Below are 15,641 nucleotides of genomic sequence, written 5' to 3'. Positions count from 1 at the left end.
CAGAAAGGTAAAAATCCAGCTGCCAAAGCTATCCTGACAGCCCTGACTGATAAAGAACATGGAACTCTTGGCAATCCTAGCGAACTGCTGAACAAACTTCAGCCCCCATTGATGTTGCAATACAGTATGTGTCCTAATTCAGCCTCTCCTGCAGTTACTGTTAGCTAGGCTATCAGGATCCAAACCCAGACGCTGGGGCAGGTGCTCTTTCCAGAGCACTGTAGACAAAAGGTCAAGGATCTGATGACAGCAGTGTTTCCCTCATAGCCACATTTTTACTGGTTTGGATGATACTGTAATTTGGATACCTGCCACTAAACTTCAAACCTGGACTGCCTGGACCAGATCTCGGCATCTAATGAGTCTACCTGGTCTCTTTAGCTTTACTTCCAGAAAGGCATTTTTAGAGAATTGCTCTTTAAACACCACAACAGTTTCTAAAGCCCCAGAGGTATAGACAGCTTCCTCAGTCCACCTTTCCTGCAATGTGTGAATCAGGCACTTGCAAGAAAAACAAGAACTTTGTTAGCAAGGCTTTTTCATCTGCTAATAACCCCTTTGAGAGCATAATTTTCTCTAATAGTACAGTTATCTTCTTTGGAAAAGATTAGTATGTCAAAAAGTCTCTTCATGGGGGCTCCACAACCTCTGAGCTCAGACAGGCACCATCTCCTCACAAGGATGGCACAGAAAACTCCTCTGAGTTGACACTAGAGAGACCTATGAACTTTTAGACCTCTCCCAGGAAGCAGTGCATGTGAGCCTGGCATCAAGGAGCTGCTATGATCTTTGCATGACCTCCCATTCTGTCGGATGGGGGGGTTCTGGCACCGAGATGGGACCCTTCCCACATGTTCCTGGAATAAAACATTCCTCCCCCAGTATGACAGGCTGCCCCAGTCAGTCTCATTCCTCTGCTGAAGAGTCAGCAAGTTAGCTGAAGTTCTGAACTGGAAGTGGTTGCGTTTTATTTTTACCTCTTTGAAAACTCTACATGACCCAACACTTCTTATGACAGAAAAAGTGAAGGATTTGCCTTATTTCATCACAGCTCAAAATGAAGCCAGGACTTTGTAAGCTACATCATCAAGGTTAGTTGACCATAGAGAATATTCAGGCAAGAGTAAATTTCAATTTCAGTTTTGCAAAATCAAAGAATAAAGATCATGTAATCATTTCTGTTGCTGCCATGCCCACATATTCCAGACCCAGATGTCTGATTTCCTTCCCCTTTACCCTCCTTCTCCCCTCATGTTAAGTGCTGTATAAACAAAGATCAGTTTTGGGGTCTCTACTCCAAAGAGCTAGAAATGATGTCTAAAAATGACAATGCAAAGCAAACACCCACAGATGGATACAGACAGATGGAAGAGTACAAGACAAATGAGACAGTACCAGTCACCCCATCAGAAATGGAAGTGTCATCTAGTGTTATCATCTTTTAGGGATGGACTTCCAAACACAAGAAGCCCTGTAGGACAAAACATTAAATTTCTTCTTTGGAAACATAACAAGGAGACAGTGCAGACTGGTATTGTTGACTAATCATAAAGAAGAATCAGTATTTAGGTAGATTAGGATACAACTGACATGATAGAGATTGGCCTTCAGAAGCCTTGGAAAGGACGTCAACCACCAAATGATGGATGTTATAGGGTAAGAGAAATGAGGGAAAATAGGCAAAGTGACAGGTATTTGGTTAGCATAACCAGACAGAAGAATACCATATTTGTGACAACATTCTGAGTGGATATGAACGTGCTTATCAAGGCCAGAGGAAAGGGAAATTCTGATACCTTGGAAGTAATATGAACAGAACGTGAATTACAGCCTTAGTCATATGGATAAAAGGTTTTTACGCACAGGGTAGACCAGATGCAGACAGTCTGGATGAGAGAACAGAGAGAATATTCTGAGTGAAAGAGCACTGTGGTGATTTGCAGGATAGTAGGCCGTACCCAGCAAAAGGAGGTGGCTCAGGAAAATTAATTGCAAACATACTTAGACCAGTTTGATACTTACTAATGGTTGCTAGGGTCTTGTTTGCTGACCCTAACTTTAGCAAGTCAGCAAATACACCACAGATGTGCAACACAAAGATGACACAGGATTCACTGCAATCCAGACTGACTGTGCCCTGCAGACACAGCCAGTTTGTACTTGGCAATCAATGAGCCAGATGCAGTTGTAAGACTGTCTGTAAATGATGTCTTTTTTTAAAACTGCAGAATTTGAGAGACTGTATTGCATTCATTACCATTTCAATCAAGAGCAGCACAATGCAGCACTGACAAGATTCAAATGACTATCCAATATAAATAATCTGAAAGGCTCATGATAGCTAGGGGAAGAAATTATTTACAGACTATTTTATTATAGACTTCCTATTTGGCAAAGATTTTGCACACGTGAACTTGTCCCATGCATCAGACAGATGCTGGCAGCTGTGCAGGCAGCTCTTCCATAAAGAGAGATAAGAAAAGAAATAAGGTTGGGGAAGGTGTAATGGAGGCATGGAAAATTGATTTTTCAGACTGTCTGTGACCTTGACTCAGAGGTTGAACATGAGCTGTGAAGCAGACAATGAGAATGAGGACAAGCTACAGACAGCAAAACTGTAAACTTTGTTTGCAATCAGAGATCACAGACAAATTTTGACAGTCTGACCCAACCCCCATAATCAAGTGGACTAAGCATGTGTTGATATTTTAACTTGCAGGGACAGTTGTGTATTTATGAAAGCACAACAGAGCTCAAACACTATTCCTCTCATAGATAACATTTTAGAAGGATGTTATTCAAGTCACTTGTGATGAAAAAAAAAAAGGAAGATAAATTTCTATACAATATATCAGTTATTTTATTACATTGCGATACTCCCATTTGTTCACGTGCTCACAAAATACTTCCACTAATTCATCTTCTGGTCTGAAATTTTTTAGGATGGGTCTGCAGACATGAAAAGATTCAAAGAAAGAATGTAGTCATGAAGGTAGAGAAAAATGCTGGTCTCTGGTAAACTACATGTGATGCAGTTAAGAAAGGCAGGGAAGAGTGGCGGGCTAACATTTGGAGTTTGTCACTGAATTATGGGGACAGGTACAAACTCATCTGAACAGTTTGTTCAGAACTGCAGAACAACCAGGGATCACAGTACTACTACATGACTATGTTTCTCCAGCAAGAAACAGTACAAGAGGCTGTGTTTTTGTTTTCTTTCTGTGCCTTTTCTGTTGTGTAGCTTGGGGAAAGAAGGGAATAGCAGGTTAGGCTAGGTCCACACTTAGAGTGCTTTGTCAGCACAGGTATTATGTATTATAATATTATGCAGTATGTTATGCTGGCACAGCATTCTAAGGCAGATGCAGCTTATAACAGCAAAAAAACTTTTTACAGTATAACTTCTTGATTACCTGGGAATGACAAGTTGGGGTTTTTTTGTTTGTTTGTTTGTTTGTTTGTTTGTTTTTTAAAAGGTGGCTTCTGGCAACATTACTGTCTGTCAGGTCACACCCCAGTGTCCTGATATGTGCATAACTGCATCATAGCAAAATCTGTAGTACAGTCCTGGCCTTTGAGCTATGGAGGAACCTCTGCTCTGCCTAGAAAACACTGCTTTGTCTTCTTAAGACTTCTAGAGTGGCATATAAAGGCTGGAGAAGGACAGAGAGCGCGCACTGGATTTCTTCCCTGTGTAAAGCTCATTCTGATTCAGGCTGAGAATTTGAGTTCTACAGGCAAGCAAAAATGCACAGCATTCAGGGACATATTATTACATAAAGGACCAATTTACAGCATCAAGATCCTTTGGCCTTTGTGCAGAGTTCCTCTTAACTTGCAGGGCACCAGCATGGCTGCACTTTGGTGTGGGTGGTCAGTCTTCAGCAGGACTGAAATCCAACCTAGTATTGCCAGTAATATCGGGAGTTTCCTACAAAATGTGCTTCTGAATAGAAATCATAGTACTTTGTTAGTGTGCAATAGTGTGCTCCAGAAATGATACATGGCCTGAGAAACTGAGGTGACTGGGAAGTGAAAGCCAGTACTGCAAAATATTTTCTTTTTAAAAAATTGGGCCAATTCATGATTACAGTATTTTAAAACCATATTCTTTATGTAAAGGGAGTTTCTGAATATCTCCATGGCAGACCACTGAGATTGATTATCTGTCTGTTTTGTGTGTCCTGCTTATGATCAATTTTGTTCTACTAATTGGCAAATCTTCTAGGCAGTGAGGCATTTTTCCTGTTTTCCTGGAAGATTTTTTTTTGTTCCAGTAAAACTGAATTTTCACAAAGAATATTTAAACTTTTGAAAAGTAGTGCATTCCCCCTCTGAAAATCATTCCGTCAGAAAATTCCCAGCTAATTTCTAATCTACACAACCAGCTGGAGCAATTAGCTTTGCGTGATAATGCTAAAGCAGAGCTATTAACTAACATTGGCATCAAGGTTACAGCAATTCAATGGCCAGGCTAGGCAAAGAATGCTTCAGGGCATTCCCTCATGGTAGAAACTGCTCCTGCAAAGAGCCTGCCTCAATTTCCCTTTCCCAGTGTCTAGTTAAGTTAATCAGCTTGCTTTTTTTTTTTTTTGGGGGGGGGGGGGGGGCGGGGGGCAGGCAGAGAGGGGCAGGGAAGCATTGGGGTCTCTATTGATCTCTTAACTGATGCTGTTATTAGGCTTCCAGTCCTGATTTCCTTGATTCAGAATCTCCTCCTCCTGTTCCCCTTCAACTGCAACCAGCAGGCTTTTCTCCTAGCTTGGGGAGTCTATATTAGCCCAATCTTCCCTTCAGATACACGGTTAACTTCTCTCATCTATTCACTCTCAGTGCTGAGGCCGATAACACAGACATATCTTTGTCCCAGATGAGAGGAGAAACCTTATAAAGCCATACTACAAAATTCTTCACCTCAGGCCCTTAAGGGACCAGTGGCCCTACATTCTAACTTGCCCCTGGCATTAATAGCTCCCAAGACACTCTTCTCTCTAGTAAAGGCTACATCAAATATTTTTAAACAGATTTCCTTAGGCACGTGAGCAACTGGTCTTGCAAAACATCCCTTCTGGCCTTAAAGGGCTAGTGTTCTGCTGCAGTGAACAAAAGATTAGAACGTGTTCCTTGGGTAACCTCTAGAAAACTGTATGATGCAAAAAGAAAAATAACGGAAAAATTCAAAGCATGTACAACAAGGCTTAGAAATTCAACTAGTACAAGAAAAAGTCACACCAGGAACAAGAAAAAAACTTCAAATGTGCTTGTAGGAGGAAGGAACTGAGAGTCAGGACAACACTGAGACTATACCACAGTTTTAATTTGCAGGTACAGCTGAGATGTCATGAAAACTGCATCATAAAAGGGGAGCTGCTAGAAGGAACTGATTAATTAAATAATGTCAGTAAAGGCAGAGCTGATATTCGCACATAAATTCAAAGGAATCTGCAGATGAAATGACAGAGCTGCCTAGGAAGTATTAAAAAGCCAGACATTCTACCAGAGAACTGGATCTAGCAGTAAGGATGGCCACCTCGGAAATTACAGGCTGCAGAGCCCTCCTCCACTGCCAGGCACACTGTCAGGACCCGAAAAGCCAGCTACCAGACCTACCACCCTGCTCCAACCCTTTCTTGTTCAACCGACTGGTACTCCTGCTCTGCTGTGCCACCTTGTGCTCACTAGCTGACAACACACTGCTTCTTGAAATGAGTTTAACGGCACAAGTAATATAATCATTAAAGACCTCCTGGCCTAAACTTTCTGAGACCATAATAATGTACGCGGCAGCCTATGCCAGGTGACACAGCTATAAACAGGACACGTGAATACCGGAATGCTATACTATCAAAATTCTTGTGAAGGCCAAGATGCTCACAGATGTTTTCAGATTTATCAGTGATTACAGGCAGAGTTTTGAGTTCATAGCAATTCAGATTGTTAGGTAAGATCTCATTTCTCACAACTGGACATGTGGACCTTTCTCACATTTGCTACCACAGCCATTGCATTGTCTCCTGTCCTTGACCTCTGGGCTGTCAAGAAGCATGTCCCAGGGCCCAGAGCAGGGGACGCACACTAAGAACTTCCCTATCCTGTTACCAGTTCTGATGCTGAAATGTAGTATTTTGAATAAGCAGTTCACCACCCTGAGTCTTTTACTCATCTAACTGTAAAATGGATATGACATTTATTTTACCAGGGTGACAGGGCTTTGGTGTGATTTTTCACAGCAGATGGGATTGTAGAGATCTGCAAACTACATAACTTTACAAGCTGACAGAAACATCTCTCTGAAGACAGGACATGCACTGGGAACTTAGCAGAGTACATTCAACAGAAGGCAGTCACAGCAATCCAAATAGCTCAAGAAGGACTTTGCACTTAGCAGCTTTTCATATAATTTTTCCAGGCATGTGCTATATCTCTTGGCTTTTTTTTTCAGGGACTGCCAACATTCAGGTTACGTGGGGGTTTTCAGATGCCCAAAGTCTCTCATTTTTGGCAAACATCCTGAATGACTTGAGGCATGGCAAAGAAACCGTACTTGTTAGCAAAAAATCTTAGGAACGACACAACTTGGGAGTCAACCTGATAAATTCCTCACTGCAGTCGACCTGGCCTCATCAATCCTAGCATACAAAGCCCAACCACGGAAACATACCTATTATGTAAAATATTGGAGCGAGGACCCCGCTGCCTGAGGCTGCTAGAGCAGAGACACACAGAGGTAACGTACCTAGGGTCTGGAAGCCAAAGATCAGCCACCAGGTGTCAGAGCTCCACTGGCAGTCCTGCCGCTTTCGCCTCCCGCATGGAGGCGAATCCTGCATCGCCGCGTCGGGAGCTGGGCACGCTTCGGCAGCTGCCAGGCTCCACTGCGCAGTGCTAGAGGAGGCACATTGGTTCCTCAGCACTTTTAAGCCATGGAAAACCAGCCTTTAGGTCAAGGAAAATCAACTGTAGTAAGCCTATGAATATCACAAATTCCTGTGCTGGCCTGACAAATACCGCTGCAGTATTTGTGTTTGGAATTCTTGAAGGATTAGGCCTCCTCCCTGCTTGGAAAGTGTGCCTGGGTCAGGGAGCAGGCAGGAACGCAGCTATTCCCAGCCACTTTGAACGTGGGCACAAACTGGGGAGCCATTTATGCTACTGCCTAGGGAAGCTGACAGACTGGTTGTGTACAGGAGACCCTAGCATGAGTTTCTGAATAACCGCTTAAGTACTGAAGGAGTTACAGAGGTGTCTTTCATTTATATAAACTGAAGTGTAAATAAAGATAGTATGAGGGCACTTAGTGTTTTTTACTTAAGAGCTTGCACTGAGAACATGTTAAGAGTGAGCTCCTGCTGATACAGTGGTAAATTTGGTGAATGCATCTCTTCACGCAAATGCCCTGCCCCGTTCCTCAAGCTGGCTGCCCTCCTCTTCCTGGTCAGTCACATTTCTGTTGCCTCCTCCTCACAATGGGCAGAAGTTAGCAGCTGGCACAAGGGATCAAGAGTGCAGCGATAACCATGCTCTGAATTACATCTACAAGAGCTCGTAAGTCTCAATATACCAGAGACGTCCATCCCAGCTATTTTTTATGAGGACCTACAGCAGGTCCTTCTCAAGAACTGTCTGGGGGAAGACTAGACATATTCTTTCCTCTATTGCCTCATTCAACATCTAATCCTGGACTTCTTCAAATTAGTGCCTTCCAACCCACAAAGCAAATTGCTTAGATGAGCTCCGGAAAAGGACTATGCCAGGCCTGGAAGAGGACACATGAATGACACGAGAGAAAGAAATAGATTGATCTATCGAAATCTGTTTGCTCAGTTTTAGTGTCACTGCTGTCTGAGCCAGCAGCAGAGACAGAAATGTTTCAGGGAGAGAACAGGAAACTATAAAGAAAGGGAAGGCTAAGAGGGCTGGGCTGGGTAGGGGGAATGATGGGAAAGCTGCACTTGGTGGGAGAATACTAAGGCCAAACAGAACTGATCACAGATCTCTACCTTTAGTTCCTCAAGGTGAGGTTCCTCTGAAAAAGGCTGGGAAGCCTCTGAGCTGCATCACTGGGAAGAATCATGAAAAAAATGTAACCACATTTTTAGGAGTGGTGAGGACTCTGGGGAGTGCTTTACTTATCTCATGAAAATTTAGAAGCCAATGACAAAACTCCTGATAAAAAGACACTTGCAGGCAGATGCAGATGGTGTATTGACAAGTTACTCTAGACTTGTTTGTCCTCACCAGCATGGAAGGCACACTTCCTATTCCACAAAGAGCCACCACATGTAGCTTTGAAGGGCGCAGTGCAACTACATTGGGGCTTGTTACTTGAATTCTGAAGATGGGACAAAACGAGAGTGAGAGCTGGCATCTGGCTAAGGTTGGTGGGGAGCTCCTTTAATTTCTTGTGCCACAACTCAAGGCAATGACACTGTTCACAGCATTTGTACCCTCTGCTCTGTAAGAGTATTCTCAATGTGTGTTATGACAGTAGATACCTTGATGCCCATTAAGTAACAGATTTACTGGCATTCCAGGAAGAGATGGATTTTGATGCCAAGCACTGCAGTATTCTGTGACTGAAACTCTACTTACTTTGAATCAACAAAACAGAAAATTCTTATGTCATTGCTAACCTGGCCCTGGTTGCACTCTGGTGGTAGCCAGTTTCTATTTGTGGTTTTAGTTATTTTCCTTCGTTCACACTTTCAACAATATATATTGTTAAATAAAAACCTGAAATAAATACAGGAACACTTAAGACGTTTTTGCTTATATTTCAGGTACAACGCTGAAGAACACATCTGTAGATATGGATGCTGACCCCCCTGTGTAATATAGCATGACACAGTTCCATGACATTATATCGATATTGGAATCAACAAGGACTTCTCTTTAGAGATCCCATCAGAGGTGTTGCAGCAGAAAATCATGCTAGTCTGTCTAACTGACTAATATAGTTAGGAGCTCCTGACAACCACACACCCCTAAAACCATGTTTGCAGATGGGTAGTAACCAATACTCCTTTCAAAAAAACCCAAACTTCAGTAGGATTTTGAGAAAAGTCATGCTGTGACAAGAAGCCTTAAGAAAAAAAGATGGCATATATCTGTCACATTGTGCCACACAACAACTGAAAATACCACTATATTTTTAAAACAGGTACGTGCAGAATGAGCATTCACCTGGGCAGTTGCTATGAACAGGTAAAATTGTTTTCCGTTGTACTATTTTTTCTTGAATTTTACAGAAATGCTTTATATATTTTATGGCAACTGTTTAACCATCTTAAAGAAACAAGGTTCTAGACTGCGGATTACATCAGTATGGCAAGATTTACTACCTGAGGAAAGGTATTTTGTAAACATACAAATAAAATATCAGGAAGCATAATATAGTATGCCCTATATTGTCCAAAGACATGTATTTATCATGTAGCAGAAATGGAGAATAGGATAAAGGGGTATACTTGAAAATCGCCATCAAAAATATAACTTCTTTGATTCTGTTTTAAAGGAGAGAAAACATGCTGCTTACATCCATGATAAGGGCTTTACTTAATCTTATACAAAGTCTTCTTTTTTCCAAATTTAAAAACCAGTCTCAAAGTACTAGGTAGGATATATTGTTAACCCAGTTTTCATTTTTTCATGGCATTCTTGGAGTCAGTTTAACAGAATAGTCATTATTTTCATACCCCAGTTCAAATCCAGACTTGGCTGTCTTATATGTCTAGGAATAAATTGAAAAAAACAACTATGCTTTGTAGATGGAACCAGATGATCAAATGGTCCCATCTGGCCATGGTATGTTTGACGAGATCTTAACAACATCCTCATCTAATATCCTGCCTCAGACAGTATTTAGAGATAGTATCTTTGCACTGAGATTTGCTGTCTTGGGGAAAAGTGGAAGAAGGACCTATGAGGCTGGGGACTGAAGAAAGAGAAAAATAATTCTTTCCCAATGCAACAGTGAGCTCACACCTTGGTACAGAAGAAGGTAAACTTACTCCTAAAATTCACTGAAGTGGCGAGGAATTAATCTCATTTAGGTTTATTCATCAAGGTAACTGTCTGTACTGTGTCTATAGTAAACTAAAGATGACAAATAACTACAGAGATTGATGACTCTCTGGAAATATTTCACTCTCTCTATTGACAATATAAGGCTCCTAGACAAATACCTTAGAAGAGATGCCTGAATTTTCATGTCTAAAGTTAAGATGATTTCTACCTTAAACAATTTATAATGCCAAGAATATATAACTACAGTATTTAAATGATGTCTGCATTTTGCAGAATCTGGATTTTAAAAAAGCATAATGCATCAAGACTATGATGCTATAAGATGAAATCACTTCCCCTAGATATGGTATGCAGTTTCTCAGTATTGCTGTATGATTACCAAGAAAAGAGAGGTTCTCTCTCCCACACCCCAAGACCGCCAATACAAGTCGACTTTCAGTCAATTTACCACAAGTATCTCCTGAAAGTATGGACTATAGGCACCCAAGACCCTCTTCCATGGCACAAAACTGTATCTCTGAAGACTGCTAAGAATTTGCCATTTAGCCTATAAAAGACTGAAATGCCAAGCAGTACATCATAGAGGCATTCTTTCCTGAAATACTAAATGACACATTAGATTTGGGCTAATTAAATAATAATAAACATAGGGCTTAACTTTCCAGCATCAGACAGAGTCTGCACAAAAGCTAGTTCCTCACACAAGTAACCCCTTTCCTTTTGCAATTACTACACTAGCCTCCTTCACTATCTTCACTCACCAACACTCTCTAGTAACAGAGTACACAGAGCCTTGAGGGAGCAGAGGCAGAATTTCTCAACCTTGTAGCAAACTGCACAACTCTTCCCTGGATTTCAGATTGAATAACCAACGTCATGGAGGAAAAGAGGCAACAGAAGGAGAAAAGTCACTTTGCTGCCACATAGCAAAGGAGACAGTATTTCACAGAAGACTATTATTTCTCCTGCCTTACAGGCACAGAGCAACAAATGATTTGTCTAACATTATTTATCTCCCAAATTGGTGTCTTCTTTTTCCTGCTTCTGCTCTTCTCCCTGTAAGTCCTGCCCACCTGTCAGAGCTACCCAGTCCCTGCTGCTGCTTACATTAAAAGTATCCACATCTCTTCTCTTGTCGTCTCTGCCTTCACACAAGAGAAGCAAACAGCTTCTTCCCAGCTGCTTCTTCTGCTCTCCTTACTGACTTTAAAGCTGGGCTCTGTGGTACTGTCAGTGCCCAGACAGTGGTTCCCTTGTGACACAAACCACAGGGAATGAGCGCAGACAGGGAAGGTGGCCTTTTACACCTCTTACACAGGCCCAACATTGACACACATAGCCCACAGTTTCACATGCACACTCTTCTGTTGGGGGCAGCAGGGAGGCATACAGATTTATGAGACACCTGCAGCTGTTGAGATTATGAACACATCTAGTTCTAGCAATAAATGTATTGCACTCTGAGATTCAAAGGTCCTGGGTTCAATCCATGCTGCCAGAAGAACAACTGTGGAAAAAATGCCTGTGGGTAGTCTATTCTAGTTCTCCCTGTGGAGTTGCATGACTGCTTGTGCAATGTTGGGGGAAGCTCAAAAATCTTCAGGGCTTAATCATTCTCCATTTAAAGAACTAATAGAAAATCCACGTCCTCAACATCATATTGAATAAGGTGTTTACCAGGATTGGCTGTAAACTAGTTTGGAGGAAAATCTTTAAATTAAACATTGTATTACATGAGCAACGTCTCCTTAGGAATTGAAGACATGCTGGTGAAATGAATCCATAGATGTGAATATTCAATTTCTTATGCAGTGTGTAGCTGTGAGAACAAGTTCATTCAGCCTGCTTTCAGCCTAACATACTGTCATTCCCCTTTGGTGTTAGATGGCTTTTTAACGTCTAAATGGATAATACAGAAAATTAAGACAAATTATGAAAAACTGCACAGACTTTTGTGGCTACAAAATTTCAGATCAGCTTTTATGAAACTGCACATCTATTTCCTGTCCTGTTTTTACAAGAATGGAAGCAGTGACCAGTTGTGTCCACACATAAGATCAGAATAATTATTAAATGAATAACAATACCTTTGTGCTAAAGACAACCTCCAAAGAGGAAAAAAGATTTTTTCCCATCTCATGGTTCACTAAAATGTAGAAAAATGTTCTGGAAAAATTATCTTCAAAAAGCTATATTCTGCTAAATACACCAATCCTTGACATTCCTTCTTTCAATGCAGAGTTTACTGGAGTTTCAGAGGTGTTTTGGGAACTCCCAGCACATAGACCAGGTACCTGAGTACCCTTAATAAAACCCCACTTACTACTTTGAATGGAGAGAGCACTCACTGCTTTACAAAACTGGAGTGTAAATAATCTCATACTAGTTAAAATGTCTGGAAAAAATGTAGGAAGAAATATCAGACCCACGTGAACTGTCAGGTAAGTGTTCCTTTCAAAAGCAAAGTATTAAAATGGCATTCAGGCATTCCAGTCAAATGTAAGTGATGTGAACTTAGTAACAAGTCCTAGAACAACATTTTGCTTCACTTTTACAATATTTCACTGTTCTAAGTAAGTTGGAGTGTTTGGTGGCAAGATACTGTAAATGCTTATGCTTTGCAGCAAATGCACAGGATGCACAATAAAGTTGCAGGAAACTGAGGGATATTTAAGAGAGAACAGTGTTACATATTCTGGCTTCGACTTAATGAAAAGGTTAAAGACCAGTGGCACTCTTGGATGGACAATGTATGTGCATGGTACATATATATATATATATACACACACATACACAATGAGTGTGTATACGCACCTAAAAAGAGGGTTTGTGCAAACTTGTTAAGTTCAAGAATAAGAAAGAAATCTGAAGCAGGTACCATTTAAAAATCCAAGTAGCAGATTAATAAAATTTTCAGTACAAATGTGATTTATTATGTAACTAAGATACATGCATTTATATGCTGTTTAACATATTTTGTTAACTATTTTTCATATGTCATATCTGATGTACATATGCTTTATGTATTATATTTTAGTTACCATATTCTACATTACATATTAAAGTCACTTGGATTCTATGTTACGTTTGCTCTCTAATCAACATCACTTTATTGTTTTACATGACACTAATGAATCACTACTTTCCAGCACTGCAAATTCATTATTCAGCAAAAAAACCCCTGCTGCTTATGAAGAATTGTTTGTTGTTTTTTTTAAATCCCCAGCCTATATCAGAGGCTTATAGAGGCAAAATTCACTATTTCTCTAATCCTTCTCTGTGTAGGAAAACCTGGCTTATCAGTCAATCAACAATGGGAGAATCAGAATACTGAGATCAAAATACTACCTACTGTAATCTTAACCTGAGGTAGTTAGTAGATTATCAAGTGTATGTCATTTGGAAAGTGGATTAGTTTCTAAACATAGCCATTTACCGCTTTGAGGAGTGCCATGTTTAAGAAGGGAAGTTCTGGCCTTTCTGAGGAATTAGTCCTGATCTAACTTTTTAACAAAAGTTTATCCCTACCTTTTACAATGTGCTTTATAAATTAGCTGATCAACTCCTTGACGAAAGTACTAATTTCCAGGCACATCTTAGAATGCCCCATCTTCATAAGTCTTAACTCTCTGAAGAAATAAAGAAAACATAAATAAATACTTAAATCACACAGAAGAGAGCACAGACTAGAGTTTGAAGCTTAATGCTAACTAAGTATATATGCACATTATATTTGCCTTGTCTTTCTAACTATGGGAAACCATTTAAGTAAAAGGATATTTACAAATACTTCAAAACTTCAGCAAGATAAAAATGCATAATTTTTTAAGTTAAAAACCCCACACTTCTCAATTTAGTTTTCTGTAGCCACGTTTTAAATATATCTATACAGGTCTCAGCTATATAAATACTATACAATGCAGTAAGAGCTAGCAGAAAAGTTCCTTCAATTGTTACCACAAAGGAACTATTTAAAAGAAAATTGCTACACTACTATAAAACTATTGTTAATCCATATTCTACCATAGTTTCAGATTCATTCACATCCAGACAGACAGTGCAAGTGCCACCTCAACCGCTATAGCATTATAGTATATTTTCTAACCTGGGAACTACAAACTGACTCTGTGTGGTGCTGATCACCACAGCATCTCCCCTTGAAAGTCAATGAGTACTCAGTATGCTAAGCAGGTCCGTGAATAGTACCTTTAGTCTTATATTGAGTATTTAAATGGATTCAGTCATAAGCATCTGCCACTCCATTACAAGGACTTTTTAAGGCAACAATTTGCTTAATGTTAATATAATTGTATCCATGCATTAATGCTCTTAAGAAGAAAATTGTAGAAAGGGAAGGAAGAAGGCCGATCTTTCCTAGATGGAACACCAATACACTGAAAGCTGGTACAACTGAAATGCAATAGTAATCATTCAAATGCAAGAGAGCACTAAACCACACATTCCTATCAGTAGGCCTTTAGCAGGAGCGGAGAACCCTCATCATCCTGAAAAATGAGGAAGGTAATGACAGGCATGATAACAAAAATGAGAGGGCCACAATTCAGTTGACAATACATTAAGAAGGAGCACCTTTCTTAATACTGTATGGAACAAAGAAAGGCATATTGCTGTGATTACAGAAGTAAGCAGAACACCAGCAAACACGCATATCGTGATGTGCTAGATAACAACCCCATGCCCTTACGTACTTTCTGGATGACTACTGGTATTAAGGGCAGCAGGGCACAGAAGACCAGGCTAGGGGGCTGAGCAGAAGCAGAGTGCTGACGTGCTCACCAGACAGCTGCAAGTACCTGCTCTGCTCTCCAGTGTGCAGGTTCCTGGGGGTCCTTGCGTAAGTTCAGCCCATAAAGCACTCACCTGTTACACACACACAGTTTAAATCCCCAACACACAGTCTTTCTTACAAGCAGCCTGCCAGCCTCAATTATTTCCAGCTGAGAAGCTTGTGCCTCCGATTTCAACTTTTATCACGGCACCAATTAACTAGAAAGCAGGAAGCACACACCTTGAACTTCTGTGGTTTGAGCACAGCAAAGTGAGGGACTTTGCGAAGCTGTGGAGAACACCACCAACACCTGACAATTTGCTACCCTGCTGGGGACAGCTGTGCTGTGAGGATGTTCCACTAAGGCAATCACCAGTTCCTAGGGCCTCTCAGGAGCAGTCTTGAACCAAATAACCCGGGTCCTTTCCACTCCTTGGGATTTACCTGCGCGGCACCTGCAACCGCCTGCTGTCGGGGGATGCAACAAGTCTACGGAATTCCTGACAGTTCGAGAACAGTGCGACCTTGAGCAGCTTGTAGTATATCCTTGAGAAGTCTGGAAAAATCCGAGAAGACCAGTACGAAAACAAGATAGTGATAAGAAGAACCATCCTGACAAACTCACCAATCATGAATTGTTAGTTACTAACTAAGCCAATCATATACTAACACATACTCTGAAGAAGGGGATAAAAAGGTGTGTTAGAACAATAAAGTAGCCATTTTGTGTGATCTATTACTTGTTGTGTCCGTCTCTACCGCGACAAATGGTGACCCCGACGCGCCTGAGCGAACAGATCATCTAACGGCGATAAATCCAGCACTA

The 15,641-nt window shown here is 40.9% G+C and overlaps 1 protein-coding gene across 1 annotated transcript in view; it reads left to right on the top strand.

Moving 5' to 3' along the window:
* AMER3 (APC membrane recruitment protein 3) overlaps positions 1–8,826 on the top strand; it is a 39,052-nt gene extending 30,226 nt beyond the window's left edge. Inside the window, exon 3 of the mRNA XM_049803431.1 lies at positions 8,781–8,826. The gene's annotated coding sequence lies outside the window, so the exon portion shown is untranslated. The remainder of the gene's footprint in view (positions 1–8,780) is intronic.
* Positions 8,827–15,641: the final 6,815 nt, after the last annotated feature.

The sequence above is a fragment of the Accipiter gentilis genome, chromosome 6 (genome assembly GCF_929443795.1).
Source record: "Accipiter gentilis chromosome 6, bAccGen1.1, whole genome shotgun sequence".
Lineage (NCBI taxonomy): Eukaryota > Metazoa > Chordata > Aves > Accipitriformes > Accipitridae > Astur > Astur gentilis.
This window is presented reverse-complemented; position numbering and strand designations above follow the sequence as displayed.